Raw genomic sequence first — 9,303 nt, 5'->3', positions numbered from 1 at the left:
ATCCTTGCTCCTCCATGTCACTCCTCAATATCGACCCACCATGTCGCTCATCCTTGCTCCTCTGTCACTCCTCCATGTCACTCAAGAATGTCACTCCTACATGTCACTCCAGACAGTCACTCCAGAATGTCAACCCAGAATTTAGCTCCACCATGTCCCTCCTTCACATCACTCCTCCATGTCGATAATCCATGTCACTCCTCCTTGTTGCTCCTCTATGTCTATACTCAATGTAAAGCCTCCATGTCACTCCTCCATGTCTTCCATGTCACTCCTCCGTGTCGCTCCTCCATGTCACTCCTCCATGTCACTTCTTTTTTGTCGCTCCTCCATGTAAATCCTCCATGACGCTCCTCAATGTCACTCCAGAATGTTGCTCCTCCTTGTCCCTCCAGAATGTCGCTCCTCCTTGTTACTCCTCCATGTTACTACTCCATGTCTTTAATGTCACTCCTCCATGTCACTCTAGAATATCGATCCTCCATGTCATTCCTCCATTTCGCTCCTCAATATCACTCCAGAATGTTGCTCCTCATGTCACTCCAGAAAGTCCATCCAGAATGTCACTCCTCAATGTCAGTCATCCATTTCGCTCCTCTTTGTCTTCCATGTCCCTCCACCATCTCACTACTCCATGTCGATCCTCAATTTCGCTCCTCCATGTCGATCCTCAATGACGCTCATCCATGTCAATCCTCCATGTCACTCCTCCATGTAGATCCTACATGTTACTCCTCCATGTCGATCTTCCATGTCGCTCCTCAATGTCACTCCAGAATGTTGCTCCTTTATGTCACTCCAGAATGTCCCTCCAGAAAGTCACTCCTACATGACACTCATCCATGTTGCTCCTCCTTGTCTTCCATGTCCCTCCCCATCTCACTCCTCCATGTCGCTCCTCAATGACGCTCCTCCATGTCGAACCTCCATGTCACTCCTCCATGTAAATCCTACATGTTACTCCTCCATGTCGATCTTCCATGTCGATCCTCCATGTCATTCCTCCATTTCGCTCCTCAATATCACTCCAGAATGTTGCTCCTCATGTCACTCCAGAATGTCACTCCAGAATGTCAACCCAGAATTTAGCTCCTCCATGTCCCTCCTCAATGACGCTCCTCCATGTCGAACCTCCATGTCACTCCTCCATGTAAATCCTACATGTTACTCCTCCATGTCGATCTTCCATGTAGCTCCTCCATGTAACTCTTCTATGTTTCTTTCCTCCATGTCACTCCTCCATCTCGATCCTCCATTTCACTCCTCCATGTCACTCCAGAATGTCGCTCCTCCATGTCACTCCAGAATGTCACTCCAGAATTTAACTCCAGAATGTTACTCCTCCATGTCCCTCCTCCATGTCGCTCCTCCATTTCACTCCATAATGTCCCTCCAGAATGTCACTCCAGAATGTCACTCCTCGATGTCGCTCCTCCATTTCACTCCTCCCTTTCTTCCACGTCACTCCTCTATGTAACTCCTCAATGTCAATACTACATGTCACTCCTCCAAGTCATTCCGCCATGTCGCTCCTCCATGTAACTCCTCCATGTTGATCCTCAATGTCACACCTCCATGTCGCTCCTCCATGTCAATCCTCCATGTTGCTCCTCCATTTCACTCCTCCATGTCACTCCAGAATGTTGCTCCTCCATGTCACTCCAGAATGTCACTCCGGAATTTAACTCCAGAATGTTATTCCTCCATTTCCCTCCTCCATGATGCTCCTCAATGTCCCACCAGAATGTCCCTCAAGAATGTCACTCCAGAATGTCACTCCTCCATGTCCCTCCTCCATGTCACTCCTCCATGTTGATCCTCTATTTCGCTCCTCTATGTCGCTCCTCCATGTCACTCCTCCCTGTCTTCCACGTCAATCCTCCATGTCACTTCTCCATGACACTCATCCATGTTGCTCTTCCTTGTCTTCCATGTCCCTCCCCCATCTCACTCCTCCATGTCGCTCCTCCATGTCACTCTTCCATGTAGATCCTACATGTTACTCCTCCATCTCGATCTTCCATTTCACTCCTCCATGTCACTCCAGAATGTCGCTCCTCCTAGTCACTCCTACATGTTTATCCTCCATTTCGCTCCTCCTTGTCACTCCAGAATGTCGCTCCACCATGTCACTCTAGAATGACATTCCTCCATATAAGTCCTCTAAGTCGCTCCGTGATGTTGCTCCTCATGTAGCTCCTCCATGTAACTCTTCTATGTTTCTCCTCCATGTCACTCCTCCATCTCGATCTTCCATTTCACTCCTCCATTTCACTCCAGAATGTCGCTCCTCCTAGTCACTCCTACATGTTTATCCTCCATGTCGCTCCTCCATGTCACTCCAGAATGCCCCTCCTCCATGTCACTCCAGAATGTCCCTCCAGAATGTCACTCCAGAATGTCACTCCTCCATGTCACTCCTCCATGTCGATCCTCTATTTCGCTCCTCCATGTCGCTCCTCCATGTCACTCCTCCCTTTCTTCCACGTCACTCCTCCATGTCGCTCCTCCATGTCGCTACTCCATGTCACTCCAGAATGTCACTCCAGAATTTAACTCCAGAATGTTACTCCTCCATTTCCCTCCTCCATGTTGCTCCTCCATGTCACTCCAGAATGTCCCTCAAGAATATCACTCCAGAATGTCCCTCCTCCATGTCCCTCCACCATGTCACTCCTCCATGTTGATCCTCTATTTCGCTACTCTATGTCGCTCCTCCATGTCACTCCTACATTTCGATCCTCAATGTTAATCCTCCATGTCACTCCGCCATGTCGCTCCTTCATGTCACTCCGCCATGTCACACTTGCATGTCACTCCTCCATGTCACTGTTTCATGTCGATCCTCCATTTCGACACTCAATGTCGATCCTCAATGTCACTACACCATGTGTTCCATGTCACTCCTCCATGTTGCTCCTCCATGTGACTATTCCATGTCAATCCTCTATGTATCTCGTTCCTGCTCCTCCATGTCACTCCGCCATGTCGCTCCTCCATGTCACTCCTCTATGTCACACTTCCATGTCACTCCTCCATGTAAATGTTTCATTTCGATCCTCCATTTCGATCCTCAATGTCGATCCTCAATGTCAATGTGTTAGATGTCACTCCTCCGTGTTGCTCCTCCATGTGACTATTCCATGTCGATCCTCTATGTCTCTCGTCCCTGCTCCTTCATATCACTCCTCCATGTATCTCCTCCATGTCACCCCAGAATGCCGCTCCTCCATGTCACTCCAGAATTTCTCTCCAGAATTTAACTCCAGAATGTCACTCCTCCATGTCCCTCCTCCATGTCAAGCCTCTATGTTGATTCACCATATCACTACTCCTTGTCACTCCTCCCTGTCTTCCATGTCAGTCCTGCATGTAACTCCGCCATGTCGATATTCCATGTCGCTTCTCCATGTCACTCCTCCATGTTGCTGCTCCATGTCGATCCTCCATGTCGATCCTCCATGTCACTCCTCCATGTCTTCCTTGTCGACACATGTCGATCCTCCATGTGGCTCCTCCTTGCTCCTCCATATCACTCCACCATGTCGCTACTCCATGTCACTCCAGAATGTCGCTCCTCCATGTCACTCCAGAATATCACTCCAGATTAAACTCCAGAATGTCAATCCTCCATGTCACTGCTTGATGTCGCTCCTCCATGTCGATCCTCCATGTCACTCCTCCTTGTTACTCCTCCACAACGATCCTCCATTTCGATCCTCCATGTTGCTCCACCATGTCACTCCTCCATGTCGCTACTCCATGTCACTCCAGAATGTCGCTCCTCCATGTCACTCCAGAATATCACTCCAGATTTAACTCCAGAATGTCACTCCTCCATGTGACTGCTTGATGTCGCTCCTCCATGTCGATCCTCCATGTCGCTCCTCCTTGTTACTCCTCCACATCGATCCTCCATGTCACTCCTCCATGTCAATCCTCTATGTCGCTCCTCCATCTCGATCCTCCATGTCAATCAACCATGTAGATCATACATGTCACTCCAGAATTTCAAACCAGAATTTAACTGTAGGATGTCACTCCTCCATGTCAGTCCTCCTTGTCAATACTCCATGTCGACTCCTCCATGTTGATCCTCCATGTCAGTCCTCTATGTTGCTCCTCAATGTCGGTCCTCCTTGTCGATCCTCCATGTCGATCCTACATGTCACTCCTCCATTTAGATCCTACATGTTACTCCTCCATGTCGATCTTCCATATCGCTCCTCCATGTCACTCCAGAATGTCTTTCCTCCATGTCACTCCAGAATGTCGCTCCACCATGTTCCTCCAGAATGTACCTCCTCTTTGTCAGTCTTCCATGACGCTCCGTGATGTCGCTCCTCCAAATTGATACTCCATGTCACTCCTCCATGTCGATCCACCATGTCGCTCATCCTTGCTCCTCCATGTCACTCCTCCATGTCACTCCAGAATGTCGTTCCTCCATGTCCCTCCTTCCTGTGACTCCTAAATGTAACTCCTCCATGTCACTACTCCATGTCTTCCATGACACTCCTCCATGTCACTCCTGCATGTCGATCCTACATGTCACTCCTCCATGTCGCTCCTCCATGTCAATCCAACATGTCTATCCTCCATGTCGCTCCTCCATGTCAGTCCTCCATGTCAATCCTCCATGTCGATCCTCCATGTCGCTAATCCTTGCTCCTCCATCTCACTCCTCCATGTCGCTCCTCCTTGTCACTCCAAAATGTCCCTCCTCCATGTCCCTCCTCCAAGTCACTGTTCAATTTCACTCCTTAATATGACTCCTCAATGTCACTCCTCCATGTCGCTTCTCCATGTCGATCCTCCATGTCACTCCTCCAAGTTGCTACTCCATGTCACTCCTCCATGTCGACCCACCATGTCACTCATCCTTGCTCCTCTATGTCACTCCTCCATGTCACTCCAGAATGTCAATCCTACATGTCACTCCAGAATGTCAACCCAGAATGTAGCTCCTCCATGTCCCTCCTTAATGTCACTCCTCCATGTCGACCCACCATGTCACTCATCCTTGCTCCTCTATGTCACTCCTCCATGTCACTCCAGAATGTCAATCCTACATGTCACTCCAGAATGTCAACCCAGAATGTAGCTCCTCCATGTCCCTCCTTCATGTCACTCCTCCAAGTTGTTACTCCATGTCTCTCCTCCATGTTGATCCAACATGTCGCTCATCCTTGCTCATCCTTGCTCCTCCATGTCACTCCTCCATGTCACTCCTCCATGTCACTTCTCCATGTCATGCCTCCATGTCACTCCAGAATGTCAATCCTACATGTCACTCCAGAATGTCAACCCAGAATGTCGCTCCTCCATGTCGATCCCCCATGTCGCTCCTCCTTGTTACTCCTCCACAACGATCCTCCATTTCGATCCTCCATGTTGCTCCAACATGTCACTCCTCCATGTCGCTACTCCATGTCACTCCAGAATGTCGCTCCTCAATGTCACTCCAGAATATCACTCCAGATTTAACTCCAGAATGTCACTCCTCCATGTCACTGCTTGATGTCGCTCCTCCATGTCGATCCTCAAATGTCGCTCCTCCTTGTTACTCCTCGATGTCGATACCTCCATGTCACTCCAGAATGTCCCTCAAGAAAGTCACTCCAGAATGTCACTCCTCCATATACCTCCTCCATGTCGATCCTCTATTTCACACCTCCATGTCGATCCTCCATGTCTTCCATGTAGACACATGTCGATCCTCCATGTGGCTCCTCCTTGCTCCTCCATATCACTCCACCATGTCGCTACTCCATGTCACTCCAGAATGTCGCTCCTCCATGTCACTCCAGAATATCACTCCAGAATTTAACTCCAGAATGTCACTCCCCCATGTCCCTTCTCCATGTCAAGCCTCTATGTTGATTCACCATATCACTACTCCTTGTCACTCCTCCATGTCGATACCTCCATGTCACTTCAGAATGTCCCTCCAGAAAGTCACTCCAGAATGTCACTCCTCCATATACCTCCTCCATGTCGATCCTCTATTTCACACCTCCATGTCGCCCCTCCTTGTCACTCCTCCCTGTCTTCCATGTCAGTCCTGCATGTAACTCCGCCATGTCGATATTCCATGTCGCTTTTCCATGTCACTCCTCCATGTTGCTGCTCCATGTCGATCCTCCATGTCGATCCTCCATGTCACTCCTCCATGTCTTCCTTGTCGACACATGTCGATCCTCCATGTGGCTCCTCCTTGATCCTCCATATCACTCCACCATGTCGCTACTCCATGTCACTCCAGAATGTCGCTCCTCCATGTCACTTCAGAATATCACTCCAGATTAAACTCCAGAATGTCACTCCTCCTTGATGTCGCTCCTCCATGTCGATCCTCCATGTCACTCCTCCTTGTTACTCCTCCACAACGATCCTCCATTTCGATCCTCCATGTTGCTCCACCATGTCACTCCTCCATGTCGCTACTCCATGTCACTCCAGAATGTCGCTCCTCCATGTCACTCCAGAATATCACTCAAGATTTAACTCCAGAATGTCACTCCTCCATGTGACTGCTTGATGTCGCTCCTCCATGTCGATCCTCCATGTCGCTCCTCCTTGTTACTCCTCCACATCGATCCTCCATGTCACTCCTCCATGTCAATCCTCTATGTCGCTCCTCCATGTCGATCCTCCATGTCAATCAACCATGTAGATCCTACATGTCACTCCAGAATTTCAAACCAGAATTTAACTGTAGGAGGTCACTCCTCCATGTCAGTCCTCCTTGTCAATACTCCATGTCGACTCCTCCATGTTGATCCTCCATGTCAGTCCTCTATGTTGCTCCTCAATGTCGGTCCTCCTTGTCGATCCTCCATGTCGATCCTACATGTCACTCCTCCATTTAGATCCTACATGTTACTCCTCCATGTCGATCTTCCATATCGCTCCTCCATGTCACTCCAGAATGTCTTTCCTCCATGTCACTCCAGAATGTCGCTCCACCATGTTCCTCCAGAATGTACCTCCTCTTTGTCAGTCTTCCATGACGCTCCGTGATGTCGCTCCTCCAAATTGATACTCCATGTCACTCCTCCATGTCGATCCACCATGTCGCTCATCCTTGCTCCTCCATGTCACTCCCCCATGTCACTCCAGAATGTCGTTCCTCCATGTCCCTCCTTCCTGTGACTCCTAAATGTAACTCCTCCATGTCACTACTCCATGTCTTCCATGACACTCCTCCATGTCACTCCTGCATGTCGATCCTACATGTCACTCCTCCATGTCGCTCCTCCATGTCAATCCAACATGTCTATCCTCCATGTCGCTCCTCCATGTCAGTCCTCCATGTCAATCCTCCATGTCGATCCTCCATGTCGCTAATCCTTGCTCCTCCATCTCACTCCTCCATGTCGCTCCTCCTTGTCACTCCAAAATGTCCCTCCTCCATGTCCCTCCTCCAAGTCACTGTTCAATTTCACTCCTTAATATGACTCCTCAATGTCACTCCTCCATGTCGCTTCTCCATGTCGATCCTCCATGTCACTCCTCCAAGTTGCTACTCCATGTCACTCCTCCATGTCGACCCACCATGTCACTCATCCTTGCTCCTCTATGTCACTCCTCCATGTCACTCCAGAATGTCAATCCTACATGTCACTCCAGAATGTCAACCCAGAATGTAGCTCCTCCATGTCCCTCCTTAATGTCACTCCTCCATGTCGACCCACCATGTCACTCATCCTTGCTCCTCTATGTCACTCCTCCATGTCACTCCAGAATATCAATCCTACATGTCACTCCAGAATGTCAACCCAGAATGTAGCTCCTCCATGTCCCTCCTTCATGTCACTCCTCCAAGTTGTTACTCCATGTCTCTCCTCCATGTTGATCAAACATGTCGCTCATCCTTGCTCATCCTTGCTCCTCCATGTCACTCCTCCATGTCACTTCTCCATGTCATGCCTCCATGTCACTCCAGAATGTCAATCCTACATGTCACTCCAGAATGTCAACCCAGAATGTCGCTCCTCCATGTCGATCCTCCATGTCGCTCCTCCTTGTTACTCCTCCACAACGATCCTCCATTTCGATCCTCCATGTTGCTCCAACATGTCACTCCTCCATGTCGCTACTCCATGTCACTCCAGAATGTCGCTCCTCAATGTCACTCCAGAATATCACTCCAGATTTAACTCCAGAATGTCACTCCTCCATGTCACTGCTTGATGTCGCTTCTCCATGTCGATCCTCAAATGTCGCTCCTCCTTGTTACTCCTCGATGTCGATACCTCCATGTCACTCCAGAATGTCCCTCAAGAAAGTCACTCCAGAATGTCACTCCTCCATATACCTCCTCCATGTCGATCCTCTATTTCACACCTCCATGTCGATCCTCCATGTCTTCCATGTCGACACATGTCGATCCTCCATGTGGCTCCTCCTTGCTCCTCCATATCACTCCACCATGTCGCTAATCCATGTCACTCCAGAATGTCGCTCCTCCATGTCACTCCAGAATATCACTCCAGAATTTAACTCCAGAATGTCACTCCTCCATGTCCCTCCTCCATGTCAAGCCTCTATGTTGATTCACCATATCACTACTCCTTGTCACTCCTCCATGTCGATACCTCCATGTCACTTCAGAATGTCCCTCCAGAAAGTCACTCCAGAATGTCACTCCTCCATATACCTCCTCCATGTCGATCCTCTATTTCACACCTCCATGTCGCCCCTCCTTGTCACTCCTCCCTGTCTTCCATGTCAGTCCTGCATGTAACTCCGCCATGTCGATATTCCATGTCGCTTCTCCATGTCACTCCTCCATGTTGCTGCTCCATGTCGATCCTCCATGTCGATCCTCCATGTCACTCCTCCATGTCTTCCTTGTCGACACATGTCGATCCTCCATGTGGCTCCTCCTTGCTCCTCCATATCACTCCACCATGTCGCTACTCCATGTCACTCCAGAATGTCGCTCCTCCATGTCACTCCAGAATATCACTCCAGATTAAACTCCAGAATGTCACTCCTCCATGTCACTGCTTGATGTCGCTCCTCCATGTCGATCCTCCATGTCACTCCTCCTTGTTACTCCTCCACAACGATCCTTCATTTCGATCCTCCATGTTGCTCCACCATGTCACTCCTCCATGTCGCTACTCCATGTCACTCCAGAATGTCGCTCCTCCATGTCACTCCAGAATATCACTCAAGATTTAACTCCAGAATGTCACTCCTCCATGTGACTGCTTGATGTCGCTCCTCCATGTCGATCCTCCATGTCGCTCCTCCTTGTTACTCCTCCACATCGATCCTCCAAGTCACTCCTCC

The sequence above is a fragment of the Sebastes fasciatus genome, chromosome 23, assembly GCF_043250625.1.
Source record: "Sebastes fasciatus isolate fSebFas1 chromosome 23, fSebFas1.pri, whole genome shotgun sequence".
Taxonomy (NCBI): domain Eukaryota; kingdom Metazoa; phylum Chordata; class Actinopteri; order Perciformes; family Sebastidae; genus Sebastes; species Sebastes fasciatus.
The sequence above is the reverse complement of the archived record's forward strand: the minus strand, read 5'-3'. Positions refer to the sequence as shown.